This window comes from Sarcophilus harrisii, chromosome 6 (genome assembly GCF_902635505.1).
Source record: "Sarcophilus harrisii chromosome 6, mSarHar1.11, whole genome shotgun sequence".
Taxonomy (NCBI): Eukaryota; Metazoa; Chordata; class Mammalia; order Dasyuromorphia; family Dasyuridae; genus Sarcophilus; species Sarcophilus harrisii.
In genome coordinates, this window is record NC_045431.1 from 197,963,311 (window position 1) to 197,986,016 (window position 22,706).

The 22,706-nt window shown below is 42.4% G+C and overlaps 1 protein-coding gene across 6 annotated transcripts in view; it reads left to right on the forward strand.

The window, feature by feature from the left end:
- PLEKHA7 (pleckstrin homology domain containing A7) overlaps positions 1-22,706 on the forward strand; it is a 251,076-nt gene that overhangs the window by 98,917 nt on the left and 129,453 nt on the right. The window lies entirely within an intron of this gene.

Sequence of the window (22,706 nt, forward strand, 5' to 3'; positions counted from 1 at the left end):
TGGAAAAAGGCCCCCTGTAAGAAGATACTTTCTCTTTCCCTGTTTATCATTTCTCTGCGATAATCTGCAGTTTTGTGGGGGAGTTAGGGACCCCGAAGTTATGGGGAAGCTGATTTGGGGCTGGGTGTGTGTGGAGGAGAACGTGCAATCACCCCCAGACATTCTGCTGGAGGAGGGTGGCTGTGACCCCAGTTTTGCCCTTTGTGATCTGGGTGTGTAAATTGGGAGTGCCCTGGCTCTCGGTCCCTCTCCTCCTTTCCTCCCTCTCCCACCTCTCCCTAGACTTCCCGAAGTGTCTGGCGGAGGGAGGGGTGAGGGCTCGGCCTCCTGTCTCGGATGGCTATCTGGTTTCAGGCACACCTTCCCAGAAGAATGTGGAGTCTTTGTTTAGAGACTGGAGAGGCTGTGGTACCAGCCCCCTCCCATTAGGAAACCCTCACAAAAGGCCGAAGCTCCAGCTACCCAGAGCCCCTGGATTGCCGGGCCATTACTCATCCGGGATGGCGTTGCTGAGGAGTGATGTGGCCGTGGAGTTAATTATTAATGTGAATGGGCAGAGAAAGCAAACCTGGAAATATGGAGGCTTGTGTGTGTGTGTGTGTGTGTGGCTGGCTGCAGGACACAAGTTCATACTCCAGATAATAAAGGTTAAAATTCCTTTAGTGGGACACAGGGGGAACAATGGCTCACGTTGCTGGAGGACTTTACAATTTACAAAGCACTTTCCTTACAGACAAACCCTGGGAGGGCTATGAACTTGGAGAGTGTGATTAACCCTGAGTGCCAGTAAAGCACTGAAAACTCAGGCCTGCCTCCTCCCAGTCTCTATTGAGCTGTCTTGGACCTGGGTCCAAAACTTGGCTTTACCACTCACTCATAAACACTTGATTTTGAGCAAGTCACTTGCTCAAAGCTGCTGTTTCCTCTTCTGTAAAATGAGGGGGTGGATAGTTCTCTAGGGCTGACATTTCCAATTGATCATAGAGTTGGGGGCGGGGCTCATCAGGCCCCTTGTCAAGAAAGGCTGACAACTTATTCTGAGAAGGGAGGAACAGGGACTGACTCACCAGAGCTTAGTTCCTATTGCCTGGTCTGCACCCACTCCCTCCACCCAGCCTTATTCCGTAGGGGTCTTGGGATGAGCTGGAAGGGACCTTGGAGATCATTTGCATCCAACCCCTTCATTTCCCAGTAACTACTGCCTTCGTTTGAAATGAATATTTTATATTTTATATATTTCCATAGAATATAAGCCTCATGAGGGCAAAGGCTATTTCATTTTTGTCTTTATATCTCTAGCCCTTAATAACTAGAAATAATAGCTAACGTTTGTTTATACATTTTTTTGTTCAGTTGCATCCACCCCTTTGTAATCCCATTTGAGGTTTTCTTGGCAGAGACGTTGGAATTTTTGTCATTTCCTTCTCCAGCCTATTTTGCAGATGAAGCAGAGTTAAATGACTTTCTCAGGGTCACACAGCTAGCAAGTAGCTGAGACCAGATTTGAACTTTCTGACTCTAGGGCTAGCACTCTGTTCTACTGGCTGTATCACTTAGCTAACCCTAACGTTTATAGAGAGCCTACTGTATTTCAGACATTTATCCTCAGAGATAGGTGCTATTATTATCCCCATTTTACAGATGAGGAAACTGAGGCAGACACACACATAGAGGTTAAGTGACTTTCCTGGAATCATACAACTAATAAATGAAGCTCAGTGTTCTTGCCATTATACCTCATAGCTGCCAGTATAATGTTTGACACAGGTGTTTAATGAATGAGCCGAGGCAAAGGAGAATCCATTGACTGTGGGAGGAGGCATGTGCCTTTTGTCTTTGTATCCCCTATACTTAGCACGGTGCCTGACTTAAGCACTTGATAAAGTTTATAAATTCACTGAGTATTGTGGCAGAGCCAAGATTTAAACTGGGTCCTCTAACTCAGATTCTGAAACTCTCACTACACCATGCTAATTCAGGAAACTCCCTCCCTCCCATAACTATTTCCTTTTCCCCCAAAACTTTTCACCCCTATCAGAATAATAAGAGCCACCATTTTAATAGCATTTTAAAATTTTGCAAAGCTCTTTACATTTTATTTTATTTGATCCTCACAACCATCCTGGGAAGTAGCTCCTATTTATTTTTCCTGTTTTGCATCTGAGGAAACTGAGGCAGATAAAGGTTAAATTACTTGTCCAGAATCACATAGCTAGTATTTGAGGCAAAATTTGAACTCAGGCCATCCTGCTTCTGAGTCCAAGGCTCTATTCACTGTACCACCTAGTTGCTCAGTAGAGTCTTAAACATTTTGTAAAACCTTCTAGATCCTTGGCATGCCTCCAACCGAGCTCAACTACTTTTTTTTTTGGCTGAAGCAATTGGGGTTAAGTGACTTGCCCAGAGTCACACAGCTGGGATATATTAAGTGTCTGAGAATGCATTTGAACTCGGGTCCTCCTGACTTCAGAGCCAGCACTCTATCCACTGTACCATCTAACTGTCCCCCAGCTCAATCAGTCCAAGATGTGTTTTTTTTTTTTCCCCTCTCCCTCCCCCCAGAACCTAAGAAGGAACCCTCCTGAGGGATCCTATATCTGCAGGGGAACAGTAACTAAAGGTTTGCCTGACCTTTCTCTTTTGGAGCTTTTTGTTTAGAGTGAAATTTCAAGGTCAAGGGAATGGGAGGAGAGCCCTGGGTGACCGGAGAGGAAGAAACAAAGCTTTGTTCTCTCACCCATTCAGTTGTTCTTTGCTGAACAGAGAGGGTGAGTTCTCTGAGAGACTGGAGATCAGAGGTCAGATCCCAATTAAGCCTGGTTTTTCTGGGTGGAGTCCTGAAGAATGGGAAGGAAAGGCCCTGAGCTTTAATTGGCAGACTAGTGGTGCAGGCTAGGTCTGAAGGGATGACCTGGTGGGATGGGGAGCCAGGAAAGGAGGGTTTTCTGTGCCAGTTTCTGTCTCCCTGACAACAGAGGACAGGGGAATCTTAAAGCCTTGAATTTGGGGCAGAAGACCCCTGGTGACTGGGTGGGAGTGGGGGGACTTTTAGGGTGAGTGTGACTGAAGACTAGAAACATCCTGAGATTTGGGCCTGGAAGAGTTGAGGGGTTTCAGGCCTGCCAGGCTTGTCCAGCAGGTGGGTGGGGCAATTTTAGTATCCTACTCCACAGATGCCCGAAGGCGGAGCCTGTGGATTGCTTTTGGGTTGTGGCTGGGACCATGAAGACGGAGGGGAGGAAGAGGAGGGGAGGAAGAGGAGGGAAGGAAGAGACAGCCTTTCCTTCCTCTCTCCTCTCCTCCTCCTGTTCCTGACTTTCTTGGAAATCCAGTTTGGAGCGAGCATTCCTCCTGCGAGCCCTAGGCCCCACAGGCCTGCAGCTACCACCCTTCCCTCCCTTTTGAGGGTGTGGCTGCTGGAATTCAGTTGCTCACCCTGATCTGCAGGTTGCTAGAGTAGCCACTATCTTCTAGAGAAAAAAAAGATCTTACTGTCTTAGGGAAATGAGACATTACGGCCTTAGTGGGAAGAAGGGATAATGACCAGGGAGATCTGAAGCCTGGCTTGGTCACTAGCTCTGTGACTTTAGGCATGTTTCCTGTCCTCTCTGACCCTCAGCCTTTTTTCTGTGAAATGAGTCACTTGGCTTGAAGTTACCTTCTCGCTCTGAAAAGCTAGGAACGAATGCATGAGAAGCGTTGGGGGCTTGCCTTTGTCCCGGCTGCCTCTGAGTGTGTGTGCAGGAGGACCACTCCCAGCCCCCCTCTGTGCCCGGGGAGGGCCACGCTAATGGGCTGGAGCTCTCCGTGGTGTGCGGTGAGAACCGACAGAGGGACGGATTACTAAAGAGATCCTCTTTCTATTATGGGAAGGCTGCCATCTAAAGTCGGCTCACCTCTGCAACCTCTTTGTGGGAGCTGAATATTCATTGATTCTGGACTAGAGCTGTCTCGGCCTTCAGGAAATAAATAAATTTGTAAAAAGCCCTTGGGAAGATAGAGCGAGGGATCTCTGGGGGGCTCTTGGGATGGTTTCAGCTGTAAGCTAGTGGGAAGGGAGGGTCTCAGTTTCAGGGAGACTGTAGGAGGAAGCTAAAGGGGGCATTTTTGGAGGGAGGAGGAGGTAGGGGAGGGAGAGGAGATGGAAAGAAAGGAAGGAGGAAAAGGAAAAGGAAGCAGAGGAGGAGGAGGAGGAGAAGAAAAAAGAATTGGAGGAAGGTAGCTTCAATGTGGTGCAGAAGATGAGAGCCCTGGTCTCACCTGTGCCCCTAACAATTGCATGCTCTTGAGCAAAACATTTCCCCTCTCTCTGTAAAATAAGACTGTGTCCTCTAATATCACAGATAAAGCTGCAGGGGAGCTTGAGCCAGATGAGTTGTTAAGTCTCATCTCCCTCTGATATTCTTTGAATTGTAGAATTAGGGGGCATCAGCAGAGAGGCAGATCAGCAGAGAGGGAGTCGCTGAAATTACTGGGAGGAGTGGCCTGTGAATATATGGGATCAGCAGGCTGGCTGTGGGATTATGGGGAGGGCATGGAGGGAATGAAAGGATTAGCAGATAGATCATTTGTTATTTTGGATAAGACAGTCTGTGTGGCCTGTGGGGTCAAACGGACCTGCCTAACATTTTTAGTACTCTATCTGGCGCATAGTAGGTGCTTAATAAGTGTCTGTTAACTGTCTGGTTTAGTTCTCCACTGCCTCTCAGTTCTTAGGCCATCCCTAGCTGTGGGGTCTAACTGACCTGCCCAATATTTTTAGTACACTATCTGGCACATAGTAGGTGCTTAATAAATGCCTATTGACTGCCTGGTTTGGTTCTTCACTGCCTTTTTAGCTCCCTGGCCATCCCAACTTTAGGATTATAGATTTCAAGCTGGAAATGTCCCTATTTTCTAACTTTCACTTGGGTTCCTCTACTCTCCATGAAAACTCTCCTCTAGTGAAATTCCAAATCCTTTCTCACCTTTTCTATCTGGATGATTTTGGTCATCCATCTTTGATCTGGGAAGAGGCCCTTGGTATCTGGTCTCACTCCCCTTTCTTTTCTTAAAAACCCTTCTGGGGGATGCACTCGGAGCTGCAGGATGGTTGGCGAGGATCAGGGTGGGCAGGGGCATGGATGTAAATCACGGTCTGGATTCAGAAAGGACTTGCTGACTCATCTTTCAAGGCTGTGCAGCTCCGAGTCAATGGTTCCCAAACTGAGTGGATTAAATAGACCTTGTGAACTAAGGAGGTCAATGAGTCAGTCAACTAACATTTACCAAGAGTTTACTCTGTTATCAGGCACCGGGGATTGGAAAAAAAAGGGCAAAAGCACAGTCCCTGCCTTCAGATAACTCATACTCTAATGGAGGAGAGGGGGCCAGAAGCTAATAACCCTATATATATATATATGTAGAATGGATATTAGGTATGGGCAGCCAGGTTGCACAGTGGGTAGAGCATCAACCTGAAGTCAGGAAGAGCTGGCTTTAAATCAACTTAAGACACTTACTTGCTGTGTGATCTTGGGCAAGTCACTTAATTGGGTCTGCCTCAGTTTCCTCATCTGTTAGAATCAATTGGAGAAGAAAATGGCAAACTCCTCCAGTATCTTTGCCAAGAAAACCCAGACACAATTGAACAAGTATCAAAACAACAGATGTTAGGTCCAAAGGAAACAGTGGCAGGGAGAATGTTGAAGAGTCCCTTCTGCCTTTGCTCCCCTATATTACACCCCATCCCCAACCTGCTTGAGGGCAGGATTATCTTTATATACCTGATGCTTGGACACATAAATGCTTAATGAGGACTTAATAAATGTTTCTTTTAATAATAGCCTTTATTTTTCAAAATTATATGCAGAGAAAGTTTTTAACATTTACCCTCGCAAAAAACCCTGTGTTCCAAGTTTTTCTCCCTCTCTTCTTCCCATCCCCTCCCCTAGACAACAAGCAATCTAATAGATGTTAAACATGTGCGATTCTTCTATACATATTTCCACATTTAAATAAATGTCTTAATGTTAAATGTTTTAATTAATTATTGTCAGGTCTGTGCCTTGCCTACTGTCAGCACTTATGAAATATTTATCAAATTGCCCACAACTGCTTCTGAAAACCTTCCTGATGAGCCTACACACCTGACAGGGAAAGGTGCTAAGCACTTTATTTTTATGCCTCTTAGATTGTTGAGGCAGACTGAATTTGAAGGAACTGTTTAACTAGGAAGCATTGAGGTTGTATTTGATGTCAGGTCTCCCGACACTAAGCCCAGAGCTCCCTCCGCTGTACCACCCAGTCGCCTTAGCATCGTATGGGCCAAGTCAGAATCTCAGAACTTGACCTGTGGGGGACGTAATGCGAGAAGGTGTCCCGTTTCCCGATGCTCTTTGGGGAGTTTTCTGTCTGCAGATACTTTTCTGTTCTGTCATTCCTCCCTTTGTAAAAGGGAAATTATAGGTCTATAGGATTGGAACACGAGAGCCATAGAGTCCACAGTTGGGATTGGGATCCAATCCTCCGAAGAGGTTCTCCCCTATATTTCATGGCCTCCAGACAAGAACATGCTGGTGACTGGTTGCCGCTCCTGCCTCCTGAGCAGCCATAGTGGACTTCAAGACTGATAGACCAGAGACAAGATTCAGGGAAAGGGCAAAGCTCTGAGTCTCAAGGAAATAGGAGAAATGAGGGGCATTCAAGGAGGGAAGAGCCTCTTGGCTTATAAAAACTGCCTGGTGGTCAGTATACTGACTCTGGGAGCTGGTGATCACGTTTATTAACAGGAAGTTATGATCTAGACACCAAATTTGTTCTAATCACCCTCGGGACCTGTTAGTAGCAACAAGAAGCATGTATAAGGGTTCGATAAAGACTCAATAAAAGGCTAGCAGCATAAATATCTGAATGGCCCTCACAGAGAGATGCAGCTTTGGAAAAAGCCACTTTGGCTTCCAAAGCTTTCGGACTAGCTAACTTTGTAAATCATCTCTGTTGCTTCTCATAGCTATTATTTCTAGTACAAGTGACCTGGACCTGGGGGGTGAGGGGAGAGATGGGTGCCCACAGTTAGTGAGGAACAGAGGGGACTAGATCATTTGTCCCTCTGACTCCCCAAGATGCTTTGTTCCCTAAAGTCAGAATACAGGCCCCTTCAGAAGTGGGTGAAGAGCCAAGGTTATGTGGGGGCTGCACTGGAAATGAATAGTCTTGCTAGGGGGTTCCCAGAATTAATCATTTCCCCAGCCGTTCCGGCATAACGGGGCAGTGCTTTCCTCTGGGTCTTAATAGCAGGATGTCCTGCCTGGAAGCTGGGTCAGTTTACCTTGTGGCTTAATTAGAGCATGGGGACCCCTGTCCTTCTTCCTGGCAGTAGATCAGTAGGGTTGGGACCCAGGAGGCTTGTGTTTCTGCCCTGGCTCTGCCCCTTCCAGCTCTGTGATGTTGAGCAAGGCTCTTCTCTCCTGGTCTCAGCTTTTTCCTCTCTAAAATGGGAGGGTGGGGTTTGGCCTGATCTTTGAATCATGAAGCCCTTTGATGGTCCGGGAAGCCTATGGACTTGTTCTCACAATAACGTCCTCAAATATATGAAATATAACACCTAGGATTATGCATTGCTATAATATTGCATAGGAAACCAATTATATTAAAATACAGTTACCTACATTCATACACACATACACACAAAGTTCATGGTCCCTGTGGTGTCGCTGGCTCCCCTAATCTGGATCCACTTGTCGTGTATCCAAGAGGGCAGGCGGATGATAACTCTCTTTGTGTTGGGGCGAGGGTAGCACAGTTCTGGGTTCTCATCTATAAAATTGGGATGAAATTCTGTTGTTACTTATCTTGAGGCTCAAATGAGAGAATGCGTGCAAAGCATTTGGTCGTTTTGTTTCTTTGAGGCCATTGGGGTTCAATAACATATCCAGGGTCGTACAGCTTACACTTACTAGTGTCTGAGGCCACATTTGAACTCGGGGCCTCCTGACGACAGGGCTGGTGCTCTGACCACTGTACCACCTACCTGTCCCTGCAAGCCACTTGTCTAAAAGTGATATATTATGTCAGTCATAATGATAATGATGATTATATTATTAGAGAGGCATTGTGGCAAGGGGGCTAGAAAGCTGGGTCAGAGACAGTAAGATGTAGGCCAGCCCTGACTCTGATGTACACTAGCTGTATACATTTACTAATCACTGACTATGTGCCAGGCACTATGCTAAGTACTTTACAAATATTGTCTAATTTAATTCTTTCTCTCCCTCCCTTCCTTCCTTCCTCCCTTCCTCCCTTCCTCCCTTCTTTCCTCCTTTCCTCCTTTCCTCCCTCCTTTCCTCCTTTCCTCCCTTCCTCCCTCCTTTCCTCCTTTCCTCCTTTCCTCCCTTCCTCTCTTCCTCCCTTTTTCTCCCCTCCCTCTTTCTTCCTTAGTCTCCCACCTCTTTCTCCTATCCCGTCACTTCCCTTTTCCTCCAGCTGCATCTTCCTACCCTCTGCTCATCTCTAGCTCCTTAGTCTTTCCTCTAGCCTCTCTCTCCTTTCTCCTCCCTTTCTTTCCCCCTCTCCTCCTTTATTTCTTTTCCCCATTCTTCCCCTTTCTCATTCCCCTCATCTCATTTCTTCTTCCCTTCTCCCCCACCTTCTATCTTCTCTTCCCTTCCTCCTTCCTTGCTTCTTCTCTTCTCCACCTCAAGCCAAATCACCCCTTGAGAAGCTGAGTTCTTTGGAAGCCTAGAATAAAGTTATAATGGCATCTCAAGGTGTCAGGCTGCCAGGGATCCCTTCTGTTGGTGGAATGCAAAAATGTCTGGCTATGCTGCCATCCGTATGGCCACAGTTAAGCTGGCTTTTTTCCAAAGGGGCTTATGCACCCTCCCGCTCAGCCCTTCTGGCCAAAGCGGCAGGTGCCAGCTGGGAAGTGCTCAGAGCTGTCTTCTCCTCTCCTGCTGGGGCTCTGGCTCCTCCTTGGAGTTTGAGCCTATCTAGCCCCAAGTACCTGGCTATAGGTGAGATCGACCCGGCAGGGTTGCTAGGTTGCCACGGCAGCTTGCTAACTTAAAGGTTAGTTCTAATAGGATTTCAAAGAATTTGCCTTCTGTGTTTATCTTCCCTGTCTCATTCTGGTGAGCGGTGAGTGATAGGATCTTGTTTTGGGAGCTCTGGCTCGTACCTAGACTTCAGATGGCTGCTATGAGATTAGGTCCAACTGTCTAGAGGATAAGAGTAATGTTGGTTTGACTTGCTCTGGGCAGGAAATATCTGAGGATGGATTTGAATACAGGACTTCCCAACTCCAGATCTAACACTCACTCTAGCCTCCACGACACCTAAATGCCTTATATAGACATTATATATACATATGTCTATATATACACACATGTATATACATACAGCTATATAAACATATAAATATAAAATTATATTAAAATATAAATGCATTGGCATTTATGTTTCTAGAGTGAATAGGAGCAATCCAAGTGAACTGACACATGGCCACTGTGAGTGTATAATTGAGCCTTGAATTTGAGCAGCCACTCTCCACTTCTGCTGCCATCATCTTGGTGTTGGCTAGGTAAATTCAGACCTGAATGCCAAGAACTCTACTATATCTGAAATTAGAGAGCAGGAATCATCTGGAACTTCCTAAGTATGGCCAGGTGGGAAGATCTTGAGCAGAGAGGCGCAGTATCTGGGATCAGAGTTCTTCCTAAGCCACTTAAGAATCAGCTAGTTCAATAAGATCAGAAGACTTGATGGGAAAATTAGGTCAGGTTCTACCTTTGTGGATGTGGGTTGAAAGGGCCATGTGGAGAAGTTGCTGGAGTCTAGAAGGACTTTGAAGTCTATCTCAGATAATTGAATAGCTGTGTGACCCTGAGCAATTCCACTTCTGAGGAAAGAGGGAAGAATCTTTCTAAATCTCTTTTAGGAATTATAAGGGTCAAAGGAGGTAATGTGAATGAAAGACTTTCTAAGCTTTAAAATGCTATAGGCTCCTTAGCTTTGTTTTTTGGCTTAAGTCAGAATGAAGCCCTTCCTTGCTATGGAGAAAGAGTTATTAACCTGGGATTCTGAAGCCTCAGATTGGAGAGGGGGAAGGCCTGTGAATATGGATGGGAGAAAAATGACATCTTCATTTTCACTAACTTCCAGCTAGAATTGAGCATGTCTTTCAATTATTTAAAAACATTTTTCAGAGAAAGGGATCCATAACAAAGATTTCAGAGGTCTGTAACTTTGATGGACAGCTTTTTCTAATACATATAATTTGGCCCAAATGGATCAAATTAAGTGTTCATTGTTTGGTTCAGAGGATACTTAGTGACATACTCACTCGGCTGGTGAATAAAGAAGGAACAGGAAGAAAGGCTCCCAGAAAGGGGCCCATGTAGGAAAAGCTATGTGGTGCAATGGATAGAATATTGGATTTGGAGACAAAAAGATTCATCTTTCCAAGTTCAAATCTGGCCTCGGACAGATTTTAAACTCTGTGACCCTGGACAAGTACCACCACACTTATTTGCCTCAGTTTTCTCATCAGCAAAATGAACAATAGAAGGAAATGTCATTTTAGTATCTGCCAAGAAGGAGTCCTGAAGAGTTGGAAATGATTGGAAAAGACTGAACAATAGCAATAAAGAACCAGTCAGGACCCCCCAAAACTTAAGATCCTAGAATGATATGTTATATTTAATAAGATGAAAAATATTAGGTTTAGCTTTAAAGTCTCTATAGCAGATTTTAAAAAATCCAAATACAGAATTTTAATATTTAATTTAATACAAAGAATGCAGAGCCCAGAACTGACCATATATAAAACCAAATACAGGTTTTATACATGGTCAGTTCTGAGCTCTGCATTATATTGATAAGCTCCAGCTTGTCAGAAGATGGTGACCAGTATGGTGAAGATGTTGGCTGCCACATTGTACAGGGATGTTTAGACTTGGAGGGCTTTAGGAGGGACTGATTATTATAAGTGTCCTAGCTTGGATACACCCTCTCTCTGCGACCACTGGCCAGTTACTCAGATTCTCTAGATCTCAATTTCTCCATCTATATAGCAAAAGTTGGAGTCTGGAGCCAGCTCTCAGCTCCCTTTGTTGGATCTCTTTGCCGAGATGGAGCTCGGTACTGAAGGATTGGACTGATGGTGGAACTTCTCTACAACCAGCTTCTCTTGGAGCTAATGGCGTTTAGGTTTCAGCGAAAAGACAGAATTCAAGATTGGTTTTATTTTCCCTTATTGCTTTCAAATTCATTTCTGTGCCTCAGAATTTGATGGGAAGTGAAGGCCTGGTCCTGGGAATAAAATGTCTATGAATCTTGGGAGGGGAAAACATCATGCCTTCTGTATCGATGAGTAGTATTTGCAGAGAGAGAGCACGGGAGTTCAGCCATTTGGAAAACCACAATACATTTTCCTTGGCAAAGAAAAACTTGAGTATGGGGACACTAACTGTATAATAAAATGAGTTTATTACATTGATGGTCTTCACTGGGCAGGCTGTTCTCTGTGGAATAAACACAAATAAAAAAAGAAAAGAAAAATCTGTAGTCCCATCCATCCCTGGCTTTATTTCAGATGGCCTTTAGTTACCATTATGCTAAACGACTCCTCCCTCTTTGCCCAGTTTCCTGGCTAAAGTACAATCAGTCACTTGTGATACTACAGTGAAATTTAAGACATCGGAAAACCTTTCCAGGACAGAACGCTCTGTCAGGAAGTTCTTCCTTGGATCTAACCTAAATCTCATCTGCTGGATTTTTAATCCACACGTCCTCTCTAGGCTTTCTTGGTGGCATTATAGAGCATCTGGTTCCCATCCATGGGTTGGGTTTCTATGCTTCCCAGACTTGGGGAGCTGTGTGCCAGCCCACCAACGTTATGTTCTCTTGGAAGAAACTTGGGAGCCTCTGGTTGTTGGTGTCAGGATCAGGACAGCAGCCTGTGGCTCACTGTGGTGCTGACCAGCTCAGGTAGGGTTTCAGAGGTGGAGAATGCTGTTGATTGTGCATGGGACTAGGGTGTATCTCACCTTCTGCAGAAGTCATCAGGAAATTAGCATTCAGAGTGGTGCTCCTTTCCTGATACTGCAGCCTTATCAAATTCCTTCCACCAAATAAAAGTAGATGGAGCAAGGATTAACCGTGTTTCATTCAGGAGCCGGTTGGTCAAGAGTGTGATGATAGTGGTGGGATCCAGGAAGTAATGGGTACTTGAATGTATTTCTGAGACCCCCACTCCACAATAAAGGTGGCTTCTGCAGGAAAAAAGAAAAAAAAAAACATTAATGGTCCCTAGCACCAGCCACCGTCAGGATATGAAACTTGGACTCTTTGCCTGTTTGTCCTTTCTTTCCTGGGAAATGACAGCTTTATTGCCAGGTCCTTGGTTAGTTATGGAATGTTAATTTGGGAAGGACATGGATAGACTTAGCTTATGTGACCTGTAATAAAGCTCTTTCTCTGTCCTCTGGGGCTTAGTGGGGTACACTGAGCTAAAGAGAAAACAAAGATTGGAAATTCAGGATTCTCAGAGCACCTATCTAGGAATCAGAGAGCAAAACAAGCCATAATTTGGGAAGGTGGGATACCTTGCTTTCTCTCTGTGTTTCTCTCTCTCTGTCTTTCAGCATCCCTCTGGCTCTCTGTCTTCCTCTCTGCTAGTGGTGCCCCCTTGGATTTGGGCTCTTACTGTAGAATGTCCTGGGCTCTGATTTAATTTTTTCCCATACTGTCTACTGCCTCTCCCCAACTCTAGTTAAACATTCCCTAAGACCCCATGCCTTTCTTCCATTATTTCTGCATCTCACCAAGATGCCTCATCCAGAGGCGAGCCAAGAAATACACATACAGATACCATTTCAAAAGCCATTTTGTGCATTGGTGAAGACTGTAAGTTCTCCCTCCTTTGACTCAAAAGAATTTTTAAACATCTAAGCGTATGTGATACTTTTCTCCTCTCCTTTCAGACAGGGAAAGGATAGTCCCCAGGCCTTCCTTCATTGTTATCCTAAGCACACCGCAGTGTGGAATCTGTCTCTGCTGCCTTTTAGCAAGGCACCTCGCCCCTGGAAGGCACAGTGTCTCTGAATGCCTACTTAGAGAGCGCCAATCATCCTGAAATAAAGAATGACATACATGGATGCTCACTTTTTGGGCACCGTTGTCCCTAATTAGTCATTCCCCTAAGGTAAGAAAATCAGTGCGGATGCTTCTTGTAGGAGTAAATGTATTCAGACACATCGTGCTTTCCTTTATTTTGTTTTCCTGGGACTTAACAGCCCACACTGATCCAGGCAAGGAGGACTTGCAAATGGATGTGCTGGGGTATCTTCTATAGATGGTGGGCTTTCAACCCCAGGAAAAAATGACATCTCCCTTTTCTACAGCAAGTTGTGGCTTATGGAGCACTTCCTCCTGTGAGAGAGACTGTACAAACATTATTTATCTCTGTTTGGTGTATGGAGCTATAATAATGATAACAGATTGCACTTATAGAGTGTTTTTTAAAGTTAGTGAAGCATTTTACTTCATTTGTTCACAACAATCCTGTAAAGTGAGAGCTATTATTTACCCCATTTTATGGGTGGAAAAACTGAGGCTGAGCAAGCTTAATTAAGTGACTTTCCCAGCATCAAGCAGCTGGTGAGTGTCCAAAGTTAGATTTGAACTTGGGTCTTCCTGACCCCAAGTTCAGTGCCTGCTCTTTACTGTGGTAGCCATCTAGCTGCCTTCCTAGAAACCAAGCCTTAGGGAAGTGAAATGTCTTGCCCAAAATCCCACAGAGGGCTAATGGCAGAATCAGAACTATACCTCCAGCCATGTGACTCCAAGCTCCTCTTTCTATTACAGCCAGGATTAATGTGTCTTTTAATTAAAGAGCCAGAGTTGTTCAGGCCAGTTCCAATGATCTTGTGACCATGAGAGTCATCCACCTAGAGAGAGAACTGTGGGAACTGAGTGTGGACCACACATAGCATTTTCACTTCTTCTGTTATTATTTGCTTGAATTTTATTTTCTTTCTCATTTTTTTTTCTTTTTGAGCTGATTCTTCTTGTGCAGATAATTATATAAATATATTGTATATGTATAAATATGCATATATTGGATTTAACATACATTTTTCCATGTTTAATATATATTGGATTACTTGCCATCTAGGGGAGGGGTTTAGAGGGAGGGAGAGAAATTGAAACACAAGGTTTTACAAGAGTCATTGGTGAAAAATTATCCTTGCATATTTTTGAGAATAAAAAGCTTCAATTAAAAAAAAAATTAAAAGAAAAAGAGCAGAATTGTGTAGTTCAATGGTGTCACATTCAAATAGGGATCCCTATGGGCTACATGATGACTTAGAAAACCTCAAATTAACATCTCTGTTGTATTGGATTTTTACTTATTTTATTAAACATTTCCTGGGTTTGTTGTGGATTGGTGTGTAGTGTGTAATGTGGATTGGTCTCAGAGACAGAAATATCTGGGTTCTGATTACACTTTGGATCAATGTTGGCTGTATGACTTAGAGAAAATCACCTTATCCTCTCTAAGATCCGAGTTTGTAGAGAAAGTACTGCCTTGAATTCATGGAGGTGGCTTTCACATCCCTTTGCCAGTGAAATTACAGGTCTAATGTCTATCCCCTTAGTTAAACAAATGATTTCATTAAATCCCTAACATTCTGGCTAACAGGTCCTCATTGTTAAGTATGAAGAAGACACCTACAGCATTTGATTTGTTTAGCTATAAGTCAGTGCCTGTGCTAACCCTTTTAGGTCAAGATCAGGATGATATGTGATGGAAGAACCTGAGATTTGTAAGCACAAGACCTTGATCCAAATCCTCTTCCTTTTAGTTGCTAGCTATATCTCTGGGGGTAGATCACCCCTTTCTCTAGACCCGAGCTTCTTCATCTGCAAAGGAGGAATGCTCAATTGCACCACTCTAAAGGTTTCATCCAGGTCAGAACATCAGCCTTGCAAAGGTAGGGTTCTGACCCGAATGGTTGTTGGCTTCTTTGAGTACAAACCTTAACGGCACACTGTCCAGACTCGCTTGAACACCTTCCCTTGTCTCTGGGTCAAGTATCTCCAGTGTCCCCAGAGACACTGTTTCAGTTCACTGTTAAAAATTTTAGGTCAGCCTTCTAGTGACTGAGTGGTGAAGGAGGACTCTGGGCCAGGAGTAGGTCATTGTGTATGGTGTAAATAGACACATTCTGCTAGTTATCTCCAGGTTTCCCAACACAGTTGGAAAATTATCACCCCCCCTTTTGGCTTAACTCAACTGTGATCCTTATCATCCCCACCCGTACTCCTCGAATTTCTAATTCATGACTCCTTTGGGGCTTTTTTCTGTCCAATCCATTGGTTCTCAGCCTCAGACATACTTTGTTTTTGTATTTCACGAATCCTCTGCTTTCTTATCCTTGTGACTGACCTCCATAGACTCCTAGAATGTCAGAGTTAGAAGGGCCATGCAATCCCACCACAAGCTGAGAGCGACGGAGCTGAGGTAATTCATTCTGCCTTTTCCTTGCGCTTGTGTCATAGGAGCTTCATGGTATAATGGAAAGTACTTTAGATATGGAGTCAGAGGACCTGGATTCAAATTTTGCCTCTGCTCCTTACCACCTGACATTAGCAGGTCCCTCTACTTCTTGAGACTTTAGTTTCCTCATTTGTAAATAAAGATGATGGACCAGAAGTTCTCACAGGTTCCTTTGGCCTCTAACTCTGTGTTCCTATGATCTTCCCAATGTCCTCAACGTGGAGTTTTTAGCTGAAAGAATCTATAGACAAAGGCAGGATTCTACTTGTTGAATCTTTCTTTTTCCCTAAAACCCAATTCATGTACCGGTTCCTTTGTATAGCTTTCCCAAACATTCCTGGTAGTAATATCTTTCCTTCTGAAACCTTACATCATCACCATCATCATCATATTTACATAACAATTACATAACAAGCAGGTATTGTATTTCCCCTTTAAGGCCTCAAATAATAATAAGTAGCATTTATATAATGCTTACTATGTGCCAGGCACTGTGCTGCTAATAATAGCTTTGTTCTCCAGAACCTCAAAAAAAAAAAAAAAAAAAGGCTAATATTTATATAGCACTTATTCTGTGTCAGGCACTGTGCTAAATTCTTTTATAAATATTATCTCATTCCATTCTCTTAACAACCCTGGGAGAAGGGTGCTATTATTATCCCCATTTTGTAGTTGAAAAAACTGAGGCAAATAGATTAAGTGATTTGCCTAATACCTCTTTACTTATCATGTAAAGCTATCTGTTAGGGCTTACATAAATCTCCATTCTTGATGCAGACTTCCCCCTCTTGCACTACATATGCTTGACATAGATATTTGTCCAGGAAAGCTTTCATTGTGCTTTGCATACTTTCCTTTTAGAGAACTAAAGAAAGTAGCCCTGGCTGATTTGTGTATCTGAGAGATGACTGAGAAAAGTGAAAAGACAAATGGAGGGGATGAGGTAGTGTCCTTTTGAACCCCAGCCCTCAATGGAAGTTGTTGACTAAGCTGAAGGCAAGTTTCTCAGGCCTTTAAAGAAGTAGGAAGTAAACAGGATGGACTTTGAGCTGACCCAGAAGAAAGGCATTTCGGTCTGGTGGGTTTGGAGTAAAATAACAGAACCTTTAAGTGCATCAGAAGCATTCCACCCTCCAGAGGCATGTAGGAGTTGCATTGTTGGTAGCCAAGAGAGTATATCCACTTGAGAGCTAGTATCATCTCCTGGGGTGGAAAGCCTTAGGGAGCATGAAAGCAAAACATAGAACAATGGCAGTAATGAGGACCCATGAGACAGCAAAGAGACAGAACATAGAAAGCTGGCAAAAGAGCATAGCTACAGAGAGCACTGATCTTCCCATGTCCTCATAAGTCATGGATATTGAATAGGTGTGAAGGTAGTTTTTTGACTCTTAGCCCTGGATATGAGTCTATGTTTTGTATAGTTTTGAAGCTTTGTGAACTTGCATGCTTGTAAGGGGTAGGGAAGGCTTGCCCTTTCCTTGGGAGAGTGCTAGATACTGAAATTCTAGTTTCCCTTTGGATGGGAGCAAAGGAGACGAGAAGTCTCCAAAGTGAATCAGGCCTTTCTTGTCAGGGAAAATACTGACATACATGCTAATATATATATATTTCTAGTGTGTTTTTCCACTAGACTATTGAGTTCCCTAAGAGCTGAGATGGTATCTTACCTACCTAAATTCTAAGTCTGATTTAGTTCTTTGTTCAGTTCAGTATTAGGAATATAATAACTGAATTGAATTTATTGAAAGTTGATTATTTCTAAGCAGATGGACCAGACATGAGCTGTGTGAGTTTATTTCTGCCATTTCTCCCCAAAGTCATGAACCCTGGAAAGCAATGTATATACTTCATTGAATTTTGTAGAATGTTAGAACTGAATGGAACCTTAATGGTGTATATATTTCACAGGGGACCAAGCTGAAGCCTATAGAGGTTAAGAAATGTGCACCCAATGGCAAGTGAGTAGCTTAGTTAGTCTAGATACAGTGGTTCTCAAAGTATGGTCTAGAGAATCCTGGGGATCTCTGAAACCCTTTTAGAAGGTCTACAAATTCAAAAGTAGTTTTTATTTCCAATATGGTAAATGTCTATAAATATAATCCAAATAAATAAAAATGCTTTGGAGAGATCCTCAATAATTTTTAATAGGATAAAGATACTGAAAACAAAAGTTTGAGAACCACTGCAACCATTATCTGCTCCAAGAGCTCTTTGTGCGTTTAGCGTTTAGTAATCTGGAGAATATGAAACATTGCTTTCCAGTTCATCTATGATCTTATGGCTCATAGATCCAGACCACATGTTCTTAACTTGGAGTACAGGAACTTGTTGACTGTATTTTAATTTTATTTTATGCAGTTAAATCTGAAGGCTTTCTTCAGGCTCCCAAAGGGGATCCATAACATAAAGAAGGTTAAGAACCTCTACAGTTGAAAGGAAACTAAGAGGCCATTGAGTCCATTTTACAGATGTGGAATTGAGGCAGATAGTAAATAAAGGAGCTGAGAACGGATTCCAGGCCTTCTGACTCCAATTTCAGCCCTCTATGCCAGGGCAACTAGGTGGGGCAGTGTATAGTGACAGGCTTGGAATTAGCAAGAACTGAATTCAAATGTCTAGACACTTACTAGATGGGAGATCCTGGGCAAATCCCTTCACTCAGTTTGCCTCAGTTTCCTTATCTGTAAAATGAACTGGAGAAGGAAACAGCAAACCACATCTTTGCCAGGAAAACTCCAAGTGAGATCACAGTTTGACGTGACAGAAACAACTATAAAACAACAGTCTGCTACGCCAAACTGTTTCCTCGTTTGAGACTTGCTTCTATAGTGGCCTCCCCAGGATATTTATTTTAGCACTGGGAGGGCTTACTCTTTCCTAATTGACATAGTCTTCCCCCCCTGGAATTATTTGGCCTGATGGCTTGGGTCTCATTACTTCCACCAAAAATCGCTCTTTTCCAGAATTTTAGTATATAGCACTGAGCACAGAATTCTTTTCCAATTATTTGCCTGAGTGTCTGTGCTCCCCCTGTGGTTTTTCAGCCCATAAAGTGAATCTTTCACGTTAGTATTTAATCATCCTTCTCTTAATATCCGTGGCATCTCCCCCAGGTCACTCTGTCTCTGCAAGGTTAGTTGCTTCCTTTTTTAACCTCTGGACCATGAAGGCTAATTTTATTTTTATGGCAAGTTTTCTTGAGATGATGATAAAGCCTTCATGAAAATCTAAACACAAAAAACTTACAGCTTCCTCTTTTTGATCTCTTACAAATTGATCAATTTGTTAAATTTGTTGTGCCTACAATTCTGTCTCTTACTCAGGATAATGACTATTTACAGGCTCAATCCCATTACAGATCAGCACAGCGACTTTGGTCTGCTCAGGTTCCAGTCTGTCAATTTGCAGCTCCCAAAGCCCCCTTTCTTTTCTTTCTTGGCGATTTCACCTACCCTTATTGACTCTTTTATGACCTTCTGCCAGGTGATTTCTAGCCTTCATCTTTCCTTGTACTCCAGTCCTGTGTATCCAGCTGCCCAGTGGACATCTCTAGCTGAATGGTCCATGAAATCCTGTTCATTTACATATCCAAAATGGGACTGTTGAACCAGCCTCCTAATTGGTCTTCTTGCCTCAGATCTTTCCCTTATCCAATTTATCTTCCACTCACCTGCCAAAGGAGTCAGTGAACTCTAGTATTTCTATTATCTCTAAGACCAAATACAAACTCCCATTTGGCAATCATTCATAACCTAGCCTCAACCTCCCTTTCAGGTTCATTATTCATTTTTCCCCTTCTGCCACTTTGTATTTCAGCCAAACTGGTCATCTTTATATTTTTCATGTACAGCAATTTATCTCCCAAGTCTAGAACTTTGCAGAGCCTATCCTTTGTTCGCATAATGAATGCATTTCTTTCTCACTTTTGCCTCTTGGAGTTCCTAGTTTCTATCAAATCCCAGACAATCTTTTTTTTCCCATGAAGCCTTTTCTTAGTTCTTCAGCTGCTGGTACCCCTCCCAGAAATTACCTTGTGTTTATTTCATTTATACTTATACATTATATATATTTTTATATATATATAAATATATATATTTACACTTACATATTCATATATATAATTCATGTTGGGTCGTTAGGTGCTGGATCTGGAATCAGGAAAACCTGAGTTCAAATCTCACTTCCCATGATAGCTGTATGAGCTTAAATCGATTAAATTTGCCTTAGTTTCTTTAACTGTAAAAAAAAAAAAAAAGAGGGGAGGGGCTGTATCTTATATCTTTGCCAAAAAAAAAAATCCCAAAAGGGGTCACAAAGTCAGATGCGACTGATAAGGACAAAATTCACACGTGTCTCTTGATGGGCAATAACTTGTTGAAGGTAGGGATGATTTCATTTTTGTTTCTGTATCTTAGGTACTCAGCATAGTCCCTGCAACATAGTAAGTCCTTAACAAATGTTTACTGATTGTTGATTTCTCCTCTAACCCACAAATTATTTTGTCACGGGTTAAAGTTTTTAGAATATCTTGTTCTTCTTTTCAAGGATGAACGAATGGGGGCAAAATGGCTAAACTTTCCCTAAAAGCTGTTCATTTTCATTTTTCTGGCTTCTCTGATAGAGCTGTGCTGATGCATAACCATATGCTTTTATTCTGAATTCAGAACCATTGACTCTTCAACTCTTTCAGCTGTTAGGTGTGATCTGAAATGTGAAAGCCAATCCTTTTTTCTGCTTAAAAATGAAGAAGGAAAGCAGTATTTTCAGGAATCTCTAGTCTTCCTGTATTGAGGAAAGAAATGAAAAATATTCTAGGCAGTAGATCTTTGTTGGAAATAGTTGGTCCAGAGTGGAATATAGCAGTGGTCCTCATATTCTTGTTCTCAGTATCTTATGGTTAAAAATTATTGAGGGGCAAGTAGGTGGTGCAGTGGATAGAGCACCAGCCCTGAAGTTAGGAAGACCTGAGTTCAAATGTGATCTCAGACACTTAACACTTCCTAGCTGTGTGACCCTGGGCAAGTCACTTACCCCCAATTGCCTCAGGGGGAAAAATAATTGAGGATCTGTCCAAAGAGTTTTTACTTATGTGCTTATATTTATAGATATCTACTATATTACAAATAAAAACCAAATTTGAATTTTTAGGCCCTCTGAAAGGGTTTCAGAGACGCCAAGGATTCTCTGAACCACACTTTGAGAATCATTGGAATATATACAATTTGCTACTATTCCCTCATATACTTGTGAACCTACTAGGTTCCAGTCTCAATTTCCATTGGCCCATCTGAATACTTCCATCACCAACCATTTTGCACAATTTCAGGGACCCAGTAAACATTTATTGAATTAAGATCTTCACCAACCACTACCAGCCATAGCTTTGACAGATTACTGTTGCCACCATCTATTTCTTCTACTCTACCTAAGCTATACTTTTTAGCTGTCCTTGCCTTTTTGATTTCTTGTTTCTAAATCAGAATTTCTGGGTTAGAAAAGATCCCATAAACTATCTAGTCCCATCTATATGAGAAAAAGAACATGGTATGATAGTCAGAAGGTCATCCATCCTTTGTTTAAAGATCTTAGGTGAGGGAGGGAATCTCACTTACTTCTCCAAGGCAACCCAATTTGTTTTTCAAAACTAAATTAATTTTTTAAAATTAATGACAATTAACTTCTCTTCTTTTTACCCCTCATTAACCTCTCCATCCCCAATTGAGGAAAACAAACAAACAAACAAACAAACCCTTGTTACAAATGTGTTAATTCAAGCAAAACAAATTCCCACCTTGGCCATGTTTAAATAAAAATATCCTAGTTTACACTCTAAATCTATCATCTCTCAGCCCTTCAATAAGCATTTATTAAACACCTGCTATGTCTCAGGCATGTGCTAAGTGCAAAAGATAATTCCTGCCCTTAAGGAGCTCAAATCTGGGAAATATATTTCATCACAAGTCCTCCAGAATCATAATTGACCATTGAATTGATCAGAGTCCTTAAGTTGACAATGTTGTTGTTATTGAATAATTATCCTTTTGGTTCTGCTCACTTCATCTGTATCAGTTCATACAGTTCTTCTCAGGTTTCTCTGAAATGGTCCCTTTGATATTTTCTGACACAATAGTATTCCAGGGTGTTCATCTACCATACCTAACTTAGCCATTCCCTAGTTGATGGTCATCGCCTCAGTTTCCAGTTCTTTGCTACTGAAGAGCAGCTATAAATATTTTTGTTCCCATAAGACCTTTTCTTTTTTTCTCTAATTTTTTGGGAGCTCAATCTAATTCAGAGCTCCAACATTTTTCCTTGCTTCAATTTTAATTTTGCCTTGCTAGAGTTTGTGTTCTGCCCTCTGTATTCAAGCAAAATATGTAATCAGTCTTCCATAGGACAGAATTTCAGATGTTGAAATGATACATAGCATCCCCATGAGTCTTTCTTTTCCAAGAAAAAGCATCCCTAGTTCCTTAAGCCAAAACCTCTTAATATATAATCATAGGACCCTTTCTTGCCCTAGTTGCCCACCTTGGAATTCTCCAATTTATCAATATTTTTCTTAAGCTGTGATACCCACTTCTCAACCTCAGTATTCTAGATGTGTTCTGACCAGGACAGAGTACTGATCACTTTCTTATTTCTGGAAGCTATGCTTTCTTAATGTAGCCTGAGTTCAAATGTGCTCTTTTAGCTGCCATATCATATTATTGGTTTGTTAAGCTTATGTTTAAGGCCATGGAAGAAAATAAAATGTAAGAAGACTGGAAAGGTAAGAATGGGGTGGGGAACACACAGTTTGAAGGATTTAAAAAACCAAATAGAGGATTTATATTTGATCCTGGAATAGGGAAGCACTGGAGTTTATAGGGATGAAATGATCACATCTACACTGTAAGAAAATCACTTCGGCAGCTGAGAAGATGGATTGAAATGGGAAGAGAGGTTATTACATAGTCTAGACATGAAGTGTGAATGAGACCCTGCATTAGAGTTATGGATGTCCAATATGGCTTTTCAGTCTCAACATGTCCAAAATAAAACTCATTATGTTCCTTTCCCCACAAGCTACTCTCTCTTCCGAACTTTCCCCTGTTACTGTCAAGAGTATAATCACCTTGTGAATAGAAGGAGATATGGAAGGCAGGTGTTGGGAAGGCTT